Genomic DNA, 17143 nt, shown 5'->3' on the forward strand with positions numbered 1-17143 from the left:
TCCCACAAATACATGGGCAGTTGATTTTTTTCACAAAACTGCAAAAGCAGCTCAGTAGATAAAAGATAAGCTTTTCAACAAATCGTGGTGGAACAAATGGATGTCTATGTGCAAAAAAAAAAAAAAAAAGAAGAGAAGAGAAAAGAAAGAAAAGAAAAGAAAAACCCCACATTTGATTCATGTCTTGCTCTGTACACAAAATTAACTCAAAATGGATCATAGACCTAAATGTAAAACCTGAAACTATATAAATTCTAGGAGAAAATACAGGCGATTTTATTAAAATTAAGAACTTCTATTCCTTGAAAGACGTTTTTAAGAGAATGAAATGACAAGCTACATTCTGGACATCATATATATAGATGATAAAATGCTCATATCCAAAATATCTGAAGACCCCTCAATACTCAATAATAAGAAAAACAATCCAAAAAATATTGGAAAAAGATGTGAACAGAAACTTCACAAAAGACAGATGTCAACGAAGAATTTGAAAAGATGTTCAGTGCTATTAGTCATTAGGGAAACGAAAATTAAAAACACAGTATTACCAAGGATCAAGATGGCAGAGTAGGAGGACATGTGCTCACTCCCTCTTGCAGAAGCACCAGAGTTACAAGTGACTGCTGAACAATCATTGACAGAGGGACACTGGAACGCAGCAAAAAAGACACCCCACATCCAGAGACAAGGGAGAAGCTGCAATGAGATGGGAGGAGGGGTGCAATCACATTAAAATCAAATCCCATAAATGCTGGGTGGGTGACTCACAAACTGGAAAACAGTTATACTGCAGAAGTCCACCCACTAAGATGAGGGTTCTGAGCCCCACATCAGGCTTCCCAACCAGGGAGTCCAGCAACGGGAGGAGGAATCCCCAGAGAATCAGACTTTGAAAGCCAGTGGGATTTGATTGCAGGACCTCCACAGGACTGGGGGAAACAGAGACTCCACTCTTGGAGGGCACACAAAACAGTGTGCTCACCAGGACCCAGGGGGAAGGAGCAGTGACCCCGTAGGAGACTGAACCAGACCTACCTGCTGGTGTTGGAAGGTTGCCTGCAGAGGTGGGGGGCAGCTGTGGCTCACCAAGGAGACAGGGGCACTGGTGGCAGGGATTCTGGGAAGTGTTCATTGGCATGAGCCCTCCCAGAGTCTTCCATTAGCCCCTCCAAAGAGTCTGTAAGTTCCAGTGCTAGGTAGCCTCAGGCCAAACAACCAACAAGGTGGGAATACAACCCCACTCATTAGCAGACAAGTAGATTAAAGTCTTACTGAGTTCCACCCACCCAGCCCTCCCCACCATCAGTCCCTCCCATCAGGAAGCATGCATAAGCCTCCTAGATAGCTTCCTCCACAAGAGGGCAGATAGCAGTATCAAGCAGTATCAGCAGTATTTCATCTTGTAGAACTGAAAACCACAGCCACAGAAAGATAGAGAAAATGAAAAAGCAGAGGACTTTGTACCAGATGAAGGGACAGGATAAAACCCCAGGAAAACAACTAAATGAAGAGGAGATAGGCACCCTTCCAGAAAAAGAATTCAGAATAATGATGGTGAAGATGATCCAGGACTTTGAAAAAAGACTGGATGCAAAGATCGAAAACTTTACCAAAGACCTAGAAGAATTAAAGAGCAAACAAACAGAGATAAGCAACACAATAACTGAAATGAAAAATACACTAGAAGGAACCAATAGCAGATTAACTGAGGCAGAAGGGCGAGTAAGTGACCTGGAAGACAGAATGGTGAAATTTGCTGATCCAGAAAAGAATAAGGAAAAAAAGAATGAAAAGAACTGAAGACAGCCTAGGAGACCTCTGGGACAATGTTAAACGCACCAACATTCGCATTATAGGAGTCCCAGAAGAAGAGAGAGAGAAAGGACCCGAGAAAATATTGGAAGAGATTCTAGTTGAAAACTTCTCTAACATGGGAAAGGAAATAGCTACCCAAGTCCAGGAAGCACAGAGAGTCCCAGGCAGGATAAACCCAAGGAGAAACACACCAAGACATATAGTAGTCAAATTGACAAAAATTAACGACAGAGAAAAGTTGTTAAAAGCAACAAGGAAAAAATGACAAATAACATAACAAGGGAACTCCCATAAGGTTAACAGCTGATTTCTCAGCAGAAACTCTGCAAGCCAGAAGGGAGTGGCATGATATATTTCAAGTGATGAAAGGGAAGAACCTACAACCAAGAATACTCTACCCAGCAAGGATCTCATTCAGATTCAATGGAGAAACCAAAATCTTTACAGACAAGCAACAGCTAAGAGAATTCAGCACCACCAAATCAGCCCTACAACAAATGCTAAAGGAAATTCTCTAAGCAGGAAACATAAGAGAAGAAAAGGAGCTACAAAAACAAAAACAAAACAATTAAGAAAATGGTAATAGGAACATACATATCGATAATTACCTTGAATATAAATGGACTAGATGCCCCAACCAAAATACACAGACTGGCTGAATGGATACAAAAACAAGACCCATATATATGCTGTCTACAAGAGACCCACTTCAGACCTGGGGACACACACAGACTGAAAGTGAAGGGTTGGAAAAAGATATTCCATGCAAATGAAAATCAAAAGAAAGCTGAAGTAGCAATACTCATATGAGATAAAATAGACTTTAAAATGAAAAATGTTACAAGAGACAAGAAAAGACATTACATACAGAACAAGGGATCAATCCAAGAAGAGGAGATAATTATAAATATATATATGCACCCAATATAGGAGCACCTCAATACATAAGGCAAATGCTAACAACTGTGAAAGAGGAAATGCAAGGCAGAAATAGAGACACAGATGTAGAGAACAAACATATGGACACCAAGTGGGGAAAGCAGGATGGGTTGGGGGGGAATGAATTAGGAAATACCAAATTGTACACTCTAAATATATGCTGTTTATTGTCTGTTAACTGTATCTCAATAAAAGTTCTTTAAAAAAAAATGCAGTATTACCCCTACATACCTATTAGAATGGCTCAAGTTTAAAAAATTGATCTCACCAAGCCTTAATGTAGCTGTGGAGCAAATGGAACACTCAGGCATCACTGGTGGGAATATAAAATGGTCCAATCACTTTGGAAATTTAAACATACACCTACTACAACCCAGTCATCTACTCATGGATATTTATCCAAGAGGAATGAAAGCATATATATATTCAAAGATTTGTACACAAATGTATATAGCAGCTTTATTTGAAATAGCCCAAAAGTGGAAACAACCTAAATAACTATCAGTAAGTGAATGGATAAACAAATTGTGATATACTGATACAATGGAATATTGCATCATTATAAAAATTAATAAAATAGAATATCAATAGATGATAACAGCTGGGATGAATCTCAAAATAAGTATCTTGAGTGAAATGTCAGAAAAAAAAAGGTACATAAAATCCTAAAAACTGCAAAATAATCTATAGTAGTATAAAGTAGATCAGTGGTTACCTGAGGATGTGGAAAATAGGGAAGGGTTGGAGAGAGGGATTACATTTTCCTGATTGCGATGATAGTTTCACGGATGTAGACATATGTCAAAACATATCAAACTGTATACTTTGTGCTATTTATTAAACATCAATTATACCTCAATAAAGCTGTTTTTTTTTCCCTAACGTCCTAGTATAGAATTCCTGTTCATAAATTTAAGAAACAGAAAGAAGGCCAGTGTGGCTAAAATAGGATGAGTGAGAAGAAGCGAAAAGGTAAAGTCAAGGTAAGCAGGGCCAGACCACATGTGTTTTCATAGGCCCGGCTGGGTGTGTGAAATGCATTCAAGTGGAGGATTATGTGAAATGCTCCTTCAGCCTTTTCCAGAATGTCATGTAGTTGGAACCGTATACTATATACCATAGCACATAGCCTTCTCAGGTTTACTTCTTTCACTTAGTAATATTCACTTAAGAATCCTCAATGCTTTCAGTGGCTTGCTAGCTCATTTCTTTTTAGTGCTGAGTAATATTCCATTGTCTGGATGAATGACGGTTTATGTATCCATTCTCCCGTTAAAGACGTCTTGGTTGGTTCCAAGTTTTGGCAATTGTGAATAAAGTTGCTACAAACATCTGTTGTCCAGGTTTTTATGCAAATATAAGTTTTCAACTCCTTTGGGTAAAAACCAAGGAGGGCAACTGAAGGATAGTATGGTAAGAATATGTTTGGTTTTGTAAGAAACTGACAAGCTGTCTTCCAAAAACAGCTGTACTATTTTGCATTCCCATCAGCAATGTATTGATAGGAGAGTTCCTATTGCTTCACATCTTCACGGGCATTTGGTGTTGGCAGTGTTTTGGAATTTTGACCATTCTGATGGGTGTGTAGCCATATCTCCTGGTTTTAATTTGCATTTCCCTAACAATGAAGTAAATATAGGAGAATTTATTTCTTTTTGGAGATGAGAAAGCTTTTCTAAGCAATACACAAAACCCAGATTCCAAAAAGATTAGTGAATGTGATGATATAAAAGTTTTTTTCTGCAAAGAAAAAAAATACCATACAAAGTCAAGAGACAAATGATCAACTGGGAAAAATATTTCAATACATATGACAATGAGCTCATTTTCTTAATATAAAAAGACCTCTTACAAATCAGTTATAAAAGACTATTAAACCAACAGAAAAATTGACAAAGAACTTAGAGGCAGTTCATAGAAAACAAACACAAATGGTTTGTAACATATGAAAAGACAGTCAACCTCAATCATAAAGAATGAAAAGTAAAATGTCAGTGTTATATGACTATTCATTTATTGGAAAGCAATTCTTAAAATATATGTCATTAAGAATATTTAAGTGAAAAAAATCAAGATGTAGAACAATCTATATAGTATGCCTCTTCCCATAAAAATAATGATGTACATATCTACATGCATATCTATATATACACATATATGCATTATGCTTAAATATGCATAGAACATTCTAGAATAACATTGTATAAATTGGTTACATTGGTTGCTTATATAGTGGGAGCCTGGAAGTCTTGAGTGAGGCATAAACATAAATTTCCATCCTGTGTGCTTTTTATAATGTTTAAATTTTTAAATGTATGCCTGCATTACCTTTCCAATGAAAAATAACTGATAAAAAAACTAAATTAATGTGTTCAGCAAATATTTCTTTGTGCAAATCACTGTTGAAGTACTGAGAATATAGGTGATGGAAAACCAACATAAATCTCTGTCTCCAGCTCTTAACATGCTCCTGGGGGGCGGCGAGGAGAATAATAAAATTCTCTAATGAATTCTGTTCAGTATAGTAACTTTTTGACTGCAAGTTCACAAATGTTTTCTTTGGATACATGCTCTTTTTAATATAAGTGAATATATTGAGTCTTGTACAATAGTAATTTATACAATACAATAGTAACTATAGACACATTCTTTGGAACTGACACAACTCATCATCATAATTTTTTTAAGAGAGTAAATCTTTTTTTAATTAATTAATTAATTAATTTTATTTATTGGTCGCATTGGGCTTCGCTGCTGCACACGGGCTTGTGGCACCTGGGCTTTATAGTTGTGGTGCACAGGCTTAGTTACTCCGTGGCATGTGGTATCTTCCTGGGGCAGGGATCGGACTGGTGTACCCTACATTGGCAGGCAGATTCTTAACTACTGCGCCACCTAGGAAGTCCATCATCATAATTTGAATAGGCTTTGTCAAGAAGAACCAAGAAGAAGCAAGAAGAGATTCATTGTTCATGCCTCCACATATATCCATACCATTTAAGAACTTGATTTATGATTTATCTATTGAGAGTTTAGAAGTCTCTCACTCCCTTACTACTTAATTCATTATTTTAGAATTCAAATCTAAGTTATGTCCTGAAGATTCAGGACAAAAACAATCCCAAAGACTTTCACTGTCACCCATATACATAAAATCCCCATCAGTGTACTAAGTTCTTATTTCCATTGCATCTCTATGTCTTTTTCTCCAGCTATTGAACAACTATATCAACAAAATGTAAAATTACACCTGTTAAGGCTTTGTTCCATTTTAAAAAAATTATATTTTAGTTAAAGAATGGGTAAGCTAAAAAGCAATATTCTAAAGTATAGTGGATGAGCACGAGGCTTGCTCAGTGCTCTGTCATAAAGGGATTTCTTGGCCAATAAATTGGAAAAAGCTGCTTATAAAGTTTCCCCACAATTGGGACTTCCGTGGTGGCACAGTGGTTAAGAATCTGCCTGCCAATGCAGGGGACACGGGTTTGAGCACTGGTCCGGGAAGATCCCACATGCCATGGAGCAACTAAGCCCATGTGTCACAACTACTGAGCCTGTGCTCTGGAGCCCGCAAGTCACAACTACTGAGACCACATGCCACAGCTACTGAAGCCCACGCACCTAGAGCCCATGCTCCGCAGCAAGAGAAGCCACTGCACTGAGAAGTCGGTGCACGCAATGAAGAGTAGCCCCTGCTCACTGCAACTAGAGAAAGCCTGCGTGCAGCAACGAAGACCCAGTGCAGCCAACAAATAAATAAATAAATAAATTTATTAAAAAAATGTTTACCTACAATTAAAAAATTTCCCCACATTGGAGATTAACAACATATGTTAGTGTATTAGCCCCCTAAAAAGAATTCTTCAGAGAAGAAGTTTGCTTAACTTTGAGCCTCTGTTTCTTTCTGCCTTCTCTAAGCTAATTAAGAGATCTCCTGACATCAGAGGAAATTATCATCTGAGATCAAATCAGGACAAGTCTCAGTTTTGAATCTTCACTTTCCTCTCAGCAAACACCACCAGAGTACTTCCTGGCCCCACTCTGAAATCCACTCTGTCAGATTTCTTATTAGCTCACAGCTAACCTGAATCTTCCACCTGTAAGAATACAGCACAACATACCTCTGTCACAAGGAGCACACTCTTGGTCCTCTGGCAAGAAGAAAGTGAAAAGACTAACTATGTGTGTGCTTAGAGCAGCTGATACTCAATACTACCTGCCAGATTACTTCCTCATAAGGATAATCCTCTCTGAGAGAACACAGCAGTAACAACAAATACAAAATCCTTTTTTTTTTTTAAATATGGGACAAAAAACCAGTTCAGATCACTCCCTTGAAACAAAATGTGGTGGGAAACAACCTTCTTGTTAACAGAATACCAACAGGACTTCTAAAATTATAGCCTCTCTTTCAGCTAACACTCTGCCCAAGAGAGTTTTATTGGATGAAATGTTAAAACCAACCAAGAATTTTCTCTTACAGTGCCTCTCACAAGTATGTTCAGACACGAAACCAGGCCTTCCTAAGTTCTGATTGGCTTTTGACTTTGATCAGTTTCCTGGGCCAAAATTGTCTACTAGCTAAAGGTCAACTTTAATAAAGGAATCCTTTGTTTCCATTTTTTAAAGGTGCAGTTCCCACCAAGAAAACCCTGCTGCAATTTCATTAATTCACATGTAGGACAAACACAACTGAAAAGTCAGGGACCATGACATATTCATACTTTACCCTATGATTCATTTGACCTATTGATAACTTTTTATTAGGCAAATTCACCTTCTGGTGAAAGCCAGTGAATGACAAATACTTATCTGAGAATCTAAGCTTAATATATCAAGAAGTTAAAACTGTTCACTTTATTTTAGTGTATGTTCAAAATCTTTTTGATTAAAAAAAATCTTGAAAACTTTCAAAAGATTCTCTCCTTTGGCAAATGGAACTGGAGACTCAAGTATTTTGTGTCCAGTTCTGCCTCAATTCCCACGTCTTCTATGCCAACTAGATGCCCTCCCCCAGCCCCATCTGTGCAGATTTCTAAATCACTGGAGAAACCACCAAGCAGAAAGTCAGCACAAATACCCTCCAAGCCCAAGAGAAGTTGTCACTTAACAAGAGAGGCTTAGGAGAGAAAGGGAGATTGGGTAGGGGCTCTGTTTAAAATAAGCACATTACAAGGTCAAGAAAAGTTATCAATAAGATATGTGTAATCAGGAGGTTCCCCAAAGACCTTACAACATCTCGATACTCAGCTGATCTTGAAGCAGATCTGGTGGGGACCCTGGAGGGGATTGTGATTGGAGAGACTTGAAAGAAATTTTATCTAATGGAAAAGCCAGCATTAGCTCCTGCCTTGTGGAAATACAGGTTTGTCTCTTATTTAAAGCCCCCAAAGCTAGATCAACTTCATTTTCTGATGGTCTCCAGAGTGTCATTGAAACTAAAGTCATAGTTTGGATCCTCAAATAAGCCAATTCGTTTAGATGTTTCCTCAGTCACAGACTCAACCCTAGCGCCTTGTACATGCAAAGCCTTGACAGAAATGAGTATTAGGAGAGAGGAAGGAGGAAATGAAGGAAATCTACCATCTTCATACACAAGGGACAATACCGTATTATACTGAAAGGCAGTTTAAATGAGAAAAGCTGAAAGAATCTTCAAAAATAAATGCTGCAATCTTTGCTGCTGGGCAGTTGACATTTAGAGGGTCCAGATTAGGCATTTATCAGCTCGAAGTTGTGGGACAGGTGAGCCAGATGGTTTGGAATCCAAATGAGCTCTCGGTCTGAAGGATTTGATTGGCTAATTCATACACTGGTGCTAGTAGCTCATAACAACTGAAGCACCTTCCCTTCCCAAGAATGTGTTCATTTGAATCCAGATTTAACAATGGAGAGTCTAGGAGTCAGGAAATCTAGGCAGGGAACTGAGCATTACCTCTAACAAGCTGTTCACATTTGGGAAATCACAAAATCTCTTTCAGTTCCCTATGCATAAAGTGGTAAGTGGAGAGTAAATGGAGTCTGCAGTCCCTCTGAGCTAGAATAGGTTTGGTATCTGATTCTATGGAGTAAGCACTAACATCAGGGATCCAAGACGGGTAGGTAGAGGCCTCCCAATCCACCCAAGTATAAGGCTAAGAATACATGCATGATGGGATGATCCAGGCTGGGACATGCTGAGGAGTAGAAAATGATTAGGCTTGAATTCAAACTTCACCTGGAGGATAGATCAGTAAAGACAACTTACTGATAAAGCTCAGGCAATAGAATGCTCCAGAGGGGGAAATCTCCTATAAAAACAGTAAACTAGAGTTGAGCCTCAGCTCAGACATTCACTAGTACTACGACCTTGGACAAGTCACTTCATCATTCTGAGCCTCGATTTCTTCCGTGGATGCCTTACTATCCGCGCACACAAACAGCACAGAGCCAATCTAAGAAAATGTGCACAAACGCACTTGGGGGATTGTAAAGCACTCATAGCTCAGAGTTTCCACATAAGCGGGCATTTAGGATTTAGAAGGAGATTTCCTTCCTGAAGAATAAAACGAAAACAAGTGAAAGGGGTCTTCCCTGATGGCACAGTGGTTAAGAATCTGCCTGCCAATGCAGGGGACATGGGTTCAAGCCCTGGTCTGGGAAGATCCTCCATGCTGCAGAGCAACAAAGCCCATGCACCACAACTACTGAGCCCGCGTGCCACAACTACTGAAGCCCATGTGCCTAGAGCCCGTGCTCCACAGCAAGAGAAGCCACCACAATGAGAAGCCTGTGTACCACAGCAAAGGGTAGCCCCTGCTCGCCACAACTAGAGAAAGCCTGCACACAGCAACAAAGACCGAACGCAGCCATAAATTAATCAATTCATTAATTTTAAGAAAATGAAAGACTAGAAAAAACTTTTGAGAAAACAGCTTCCAACTTGCCCACTCCTAAAATACAGACACTAAAATGTCAGTGCATGAAACTTCTCTAGGGTCTCCAAGAGAACAGAGAGCAGACTTTCAATGGAAATGACTGCATAGTGAAAGGATTGCTAAACCCAAGTCTTTGCTATACTTACTCAAAGCCCCAGATCATGCAAGACATTCAAGGAAGCAAAAGAATCAGAGAATCTGGGACTTCCCTGGTGGTCCAGCGGTTAAGACTCTGCGGTCACAATGCAGGGGGCATGGGTTCAATCCCTGGTCAGGGAAATAGATCCCACATGCCACAACAAAGAGTTTGAATGCCACAACTAAAAAAAAGAATCCTGCATGCTGCAACTAAAGATCCCACATGCTGCAACTAAAATATCCCACATGCCACAACTAAAGATCCCACATGGCACAACTAAAATGATCCCATGTGCCACAACTAAGACCCAACATAGCCAAATAAATAAATAAATACTAAAAAACAAAAAAAAGGAATCAGAGAATCTCTGCTTTACACCAGAAAACAGGACACATGCTGAGAGGGAAGACAAAGGATAGGGCTCAGCAGAAGGATTAGTCCAACATGCCCAGGTGATTGTGAAGAAGAGGTACAGAAACCTGGGGGTGGGGGTAGAGAGAAGAGATTTGGCCACAGTCAAGATTCCCTGGGGGCATCTTGATTGGGAGGAACTGGCAGGGAAAAAGAAGACAGCTTTTCTTATTTGAATGACTAGGTTGTCTAGGAAGAGAAGTATTAGACAAAAAAGCTATCTTGACTCAGGAACAAGTAGACAATATCAATGCAAGTGTGATTGGATAGAGCAAAATTAACCCCTAAATGAGAGAGGAAGAGAGCTTAATGATTTTTAAAAAAATTTTTAAGTTCTTTATTGGCATATAATTCTTTACACTGTTGTGCCAGTTTTTGCTGTACAACAAAGTGAATCAGCTGTGTTTATACATATATCCCCATATCCCCTCCCTCCCATGACTCCTTCCTACCCTTCCTATCTTAGGCCTCTAAGTCATCACCCATCATGGAGTTGATCTCCCTGTTTTACGCAGCAGCTTCCCACTAGCTATCTATTTTACATTTAAAGTTATACCCAACCAAGTCCATTTGTTTTGATCAACTCTCCGTGAATTCTCAAGAGAGTATAAGGAGAACATCCAGAGGTTATTTGGCAATCATTCAATTCTAAATACATGTGAATTGCAACAATGCCAGTGCACATAAGCAAAAAATCCTACTAGCAAGAGAAAACTGAGTGGGGAACCAGAGTTAGATCAAGACTAGAAAGATAGGGGTTTCAAATCATATTGTGGAATAATAGTTGAAGAGAATTGAAGTCAGGGAACTTCCCAAGAGGGAACCTCTAGAGATAACAAGACAGGGAACCAAGGAGTAAATCAGATAAAATGCTACAGGTGAAAGGCTTAAGGAGAAATTTGAGAGATGGAGTATAGGTCCTTAAGGCAGACAAGGTCCACCTGAGTCTTAAAGTTTATAAAAGGGATAATTTGGGAATGTAATCAATATAGAAAAGGATGCTGAATCCAGGAGGATGAGAGCTGAGAAAGGCCCTAGGTTTGACCAAAGAGAGCAGCATGAATAGAGTATAATGAACAAAAACGGGCAGGAAATTTGCCAGCCTAAGTCAGTTCAGGAGCCTTTTATAGAGTGTGTGAATTCTCCAACCTCTTTGCTTTTTCTTCTCCTACTTGCTACATGCCTTTTGGGTTTTCCTTTGTGTCCACAAGAAGGTTCCAATGTACAAGGAAGATGACACTAATTGTTAAAATCTATTAAATATTTTGCGAAGGAATAACACGGGCAACAACACTGAAATGTACCTCTAAGGAATGTATGGATTCATTCATGTTTTATCTGATTCTCATGGTTGTGACTTATTATGAGTTGATTATATTAAGCCTTAATAATTTATAATAGCTCTGTGACTTGATTTAAAAAGAAAAGTGTGATGTGTAAGCCTAGAACCACTGCTTAAAATCTAGCTACTACTCAATTGGACTGATAATATTTTCTAAAAACTATTTCAGCGCTTTGTTGAGCATTGTGCCATATGCTTCTGGGGAGACAAAAGGAAAATAAGTGAAATAAGTAGAAAAGAAGAAATTTCCTTTTCCCCCCATTAAATTGGTGGGAAGAACGTATTAAAAGATTTGACATGACTCGTTGCCCACGATACTCAAGAAAGTGCCATTTTATGAGGAAAAATGCAAATGTAAGGAAACCCATCCTTAACATCCAGCCTTCTCCAAAGCGTTCCATTTCCCCATCAAACACTTCCCTCCTGTCTTCTCATTTCCCCTCATTTCTCCCTGTCTCCACAGGAGAAGTATCAATGCCATCAACCTATCAATTCTCTGCTTGCCCCATTGCTCTTGCTACATTTGACCCAATGATATACTCCCTGTCTTTAAAACACTCACTTTGGCTTGGCGTATGCTATAACTACTTTATGGTCCTTTTGTGCTCTGTTTTGGTGCTTTTCTTCTGTCTGTATTTCTAGGAAATCACCATCACAAGTGACACTTAGAGCCCATTTTTCAGTTTGCCAAGCATGTGTGTATACATCATCTCATGCAAGACCCCAATAACTCTGAGGCACGTAGAGATATGACGCTACCCATTTCACAAATGGAGAAACTGAGACGTGAAAAACTTACAACCCAAAGTTCACCTACATAGCAACTGGCAGAACAAAGCATGTGGCTTGTGGTCAAGAGTCTTCCCATTATACAGCTGCCTGATATACAGCAGCATGAGCGCCATCCTATCTTGGCTCCAGGGGGAAGCTCTGTTCGTATTTTTTCCCGGGACTCTGTGGTCATCTCTCTTCTTTCCATCCGCCTGAAACTTAGCCTTCCTTTCACATTCTGCTCAACTTCTTCCTCCACCATTAAATTCTCCTGGCTCATTCTCTAACTTTGACGGTACTAGCTGTCTGCATCGCTCATTATGACAATCGTGTATCACTTTCATCTTTTCATTGAATGTCTCATGTGTTAGATTTGTTACCCCAGTAAGTTAGTAAGATATTCTAGGGACTAACTTTTTAAAAATATTTTGTTTACTTTTTCCACAATGTCTCATAAAGAGAAAATTCTCAACAAATTTTTGATGAATTGGGGTGAATTTCTCAGGGACCATAAGGGAATTTCTATGTTTAAGAAATAATTTTTCACTACCATTTGTGGCCAAGTAACTCAAAAATTCATATGAATGATGATACTGATAGGCTTAAAAACACATGGAGATCAGGGTCCTACACTAGTCTTCAGGGCCACCAGACACCAAAACAAGTTTGCAAAAAAGACAAGTTAATCGAGGATAACCCTCCTTCCAAAAGATAGCCACTGCCACCTCCTATGACACCCCAAAACTTGCCTATTCAAATTCATACTGGGGTATTCCCTCTACTACATTTTGCTCTTTTGTTATTTTCTACCTTGTTTTATATGACTACTAGCCACTTTTTGGATTAAAACTTGTTAAACGTGCCACTTCTTTGCAGTATTTGCAAATTCTGAATATCTGAACATTTCTATGGTCAGTTATCATGAAGAAAAAGCCCTTCACTTATCCATCATTACCCGTTCAAAAAGTTTGGTTACTGCACTCCTATATGGTAAACTATTATAGCTAAAATATGTAATGTGATAGGAATATGATTTTAATGTGTTAGAGTACAGTTTTATCTTATTTGTGTCAAATATACTCATATATAAAGACAAAGGACAAAGTACTAAAGTTTTTGCACGAAAATGTTAACTATAATTAGTTCAATATGGTAGCATTATGGGAAATATTTATCTTTTCCTTGTTTATATGCATTTTTGGCTATAAACATACATTATATGTGTGCTACAGAAAAAAATTCTCTTAAAAACAAGCAGTAAATAGCAAGATAGTTGATAACATAAATTTAGTATAAGGCTGAATGCAAAGTATTTGCCTATAGAGAGACTTCTTGCCTCTCCTTTTATCTAATTTGATATTTACTAATCTTTTCTTTTTCTCAAGAACTTTTTCTGGTCTTATAACAAATAGAAATCATGAATGGAGACTATTCAAACACATCTCAAAATCCTGCCTTCCTCACCTTTAATGTCCATTTTTCTTCCCCTTTTCAATCTGAATTTTTAGAAGCAAATATCCTCTCTCTTTGTCCCCAGCCTCCTTGCCTGTGATCTGGAAATGTCTTTAAGAAAGAGATTTTCCTCAACACTCAGGCAAATCTGTGACAAGCACCCCTGACACTATATTCTTCACCCAAGCAAGCTTCCTCTGGCCCAAATGGGGTCAAATTACATACACTCCAGCCCCGGGAATGAAGGGAAAGGTGGACAAGCACAAAGTAGGCTTATCTAAAAATAAGAAATCACGTGGCACCCTTTTCCCTCTGCCCTCAAAGCAGCCACGTGTTACTGGCCTCTCAGGTCCAACAGATCCAGTTCAAATTCTGACTCCAGAATCAAATTGTTGAGCTTAGGATCCTGACTCTACCCGGAACTGTGTGACCTTGGGCCAGGTTCTTAGAATCTCTGAGCCTGTTTCATCATCAGGAAAAGGGGAGCTAGTTAGTACCAGCTCTTCCTCCAGTCATTTGGTTAAGAAAATTAGACCATGAATATACAGCCTTTAACCCCTTCCCTGGCAGCAAGTGAACAGTCCATGTTAACTCTCAGCAATAACAGTAGCGCCAACTACATATGACACACAGCCGCTGGCGATGGGGAAACAAATGCAGCCTGTTTGAGAAACTACAGTTATAAACAAGGAGCCCTCTTGAATACTGTTTTCTGCCTTCATTCAAAGGCTCACCTCGATAGCGCTCACAGCCCAGAAATTTCCGAGCAATAGCACCAATACAGAATACCTCACTGGCCAAGGGCCTCCATCCATTGGCAATGGCCCACATCTTTGGTGAGAAACATGAGGCTGTGGGGAGTAGGCAGCAGTGCTCAGTGTCTGAACTCAATTCAGGATTGAGAGGAGAATCTTGCTAATTTGCTCCCAGTGAAGATCACACAAGGGTAAGTATTTAGTGCAAAGTGGAAGTGACTCCGCGTCTAGGACTCTGTCGCTACCAGGAACACCAACATGAAAAGCAAAGTCGCTTCAGAAGAAATAGCCAAGCCTATCTTGGGCTAATCACTTACTCTGCTTTGATGAGTGCGCTGGGATCTCTCATATCGTGCTGGCTTCTCTGCTCAGGATAGCAGGGGGTCTGGCGTTCCTTCAAGGCAACTGATTTGTACATCACTTTGGAATGTTGGTGAGCGTCCACATAATAAAACAATTGTGCTCTAGTGCCCACCTCAAACTTTGCTCCACAATTCTAAGTCTTTGTTACCTTACGCAAAACGGCTCCAGTTGATTAATCAAGTTGAAACTTCAAGTGCAAGAAAAATTGGTGGTTTCCAGGGTGAAATCCAGCTCTAGCTGGAAACGCTTGGCCATATTTCACCAAGAGAGTTCAAGCTCAGAGCCTTCTCTTTGACAGAATGGCTGTAACTGAATCTAACCTAGAAAAGGTAGTGTTAATTCGCACGATTATAAGGGAACTTAAAAGGCGATCTTGTCTGTTCTTTTGCAATAAAACACCTGGAAAACATGAGGTATCCAATAGGCACTTGGTGAATATTAAATGTTCAAAAATGGGCATTCATCATATTGTATGATTAATATTTACTCTCACGAATGAGAACAATTCTTTGCCTGTTTTGTCAGGATCGTAAGAGAGGTTGGAATTAATAAAATATTCCTGTTGCAACCATTAGTTTGCTAAACTAGCAGAATCTTCAAACATGTTCAAGAAATTAATAACATATGGTCATCAGACCAGAAAAATTAGCACAGACTTCCCCCATATTGTGTTATACTCTGAGCCATCCAAACAGAATAATTTTAAACGAGTAGCCTAAAAAGTATGATTTGCACGTTTCCAGCCATTTCCTCGGCTTTTGAAAAGAATTAAAGGTTTCTTCCTTAAAACGTGACTTAGTATAAGTGCAGCCAAATGTCTTCTGGGTGAGTTCTGTCACCTCACACCGAATTACACCCTGTAGGAGTGGATAATGTTAAATTGAGACTCCTGGGAAGAATCTGGAGTCAGCTCTCTTTCTTTCCTTTTTTCTGAGAGGTCTTGTATTTTCCTATTTTAGACCAGTGTTTGGTGTCAATATATAAATTTGTCTATAAATGGTTAAATGTTCTATTCCTATGTGATATTAGAGATTAGTACACAAGACTCCTAAAGAAGTATTTCCCGTCATGAAAGTCAGGGGGAAAAAAAGAAATTCTACCTTGTTCAAATGTGAAAGAATCTAACCAGTCACAAATTTTCATTGAGCATTTTGAAAAGATTATATAAAATTAATAACAAGTCTAAAGAAAATTAAATATAAATCAATTAAGGGAAGGAGCAAAAAGATATTTTTAATTTTGAGTAGATTAAATGAATTCACCTCCTACAATAATGTTTTCATGCTGAAAGAATGTTGCTTTGCTAGGGATAATTATGGTAATAGGAATTAGGGTAATTTAAACAGGTGGAAAGAGCAAAGTTGTTATAACTGAAAAGAGAAAGTAAGGGATTCTTATGTTGCAGAGAACATGCTTGAAATCCCGGCTGGTTATGCTGTCATTAAAATAGCCGTGCAGATACCAAACTAACTTTATATATCAAAGGGATCAACAATTACAGATGAAATCTCTAAAATGACCCAACATCCATTAATTGGGGAGTTTCCATTTGCTATATGTTTAGATTGGAGCCTTAGGTTTTATATTTGGACCAAAGTGCCATCACATTGCATCATTTTCCAATTCAGAATATTTGAACTTTTCTTTCATTACACAACTTGGGGAAGTAAATATCCTCCCAAACAGACATGAATGTTCCATATCTAGTAAATGACCACATTGGTATAATAATCTGGAAACCCCAGCTAGACTCAACTTATGAAAGGATGCCCTTTTATAGATTTCACAATAGCCTGATTTCCATTTTGTAAATGTGTCCCATTGTTCAGTGTCTATATTCACTCCCATTCAGTGATGTAGTGAATCTACTGTTTGAGGCCCAATGCCACAGGTTAAAGTCAGAAAAATGAGTCATATTGGTTTGGTCCCTAGAAGTGCTTGCCAGCAATTAGATGAATTTATTACTAGCATTTAAAATGGCTTTTATGCTTTAGTCCCTGTATTGGTTTCCTAGGGCTACAGTAACAAAAGACCACAAGCTGAGTGGCTTAAAACAACGGAGATGTACTCTCTCATAACTCTGGAGACCAGAAGTCTGAAATGGTGTTGTCAGGGCCATGCTCCCCCTGAAACCCATGGGAGAGAATCCCTCCTTGCCTTTTCCCATGTGTCTAGAGAACCAGCAGTTCCTTGGTGTCCATCGGTTTGCAGCTGCGTCACTCCAATCTCTGTCTTC

General features: G+C 39.0%; 1 protein-coding gene across 1 annotated transcript in view; it reads right to left on the bottom strand.

The window, feature by feature from the left end:
- Window positions 1-14911, bottom strand: part of IPCEF1 (interaction protein for cytohesin exchange factors 1) — a 160831-nt gene extending 145920 nt beyond the window's left edge. The window contains exon 1 of the mRNA XM_057739945.1: window positions 14862-14911. The gene's annotated coding sequence lies outside the window, so the exon portion shown is untranslated. The remainder of the gene's footprint in view (window positions 1-14861) is intronic.
- Between the last annotated feature and the right edge of the window lie 2232 nt (window positions 14912-17143).

This window comes from Hippopotamus amphibius, chromosome 6 (assembly GCF_030028045.1).
Source record: "Hippopotamus amphibius kiboko isolate mHipAmp2 chromosome 6, mHipAmp2.hap2, whole genome shotgun sequence".
Lineage (NCBI taxonomy): Eukaryota > Metazoa > Chordata > Mammalia > Artiodactyla > Hippopotamidae > Hippopotamus > Hippopotamus amphibius.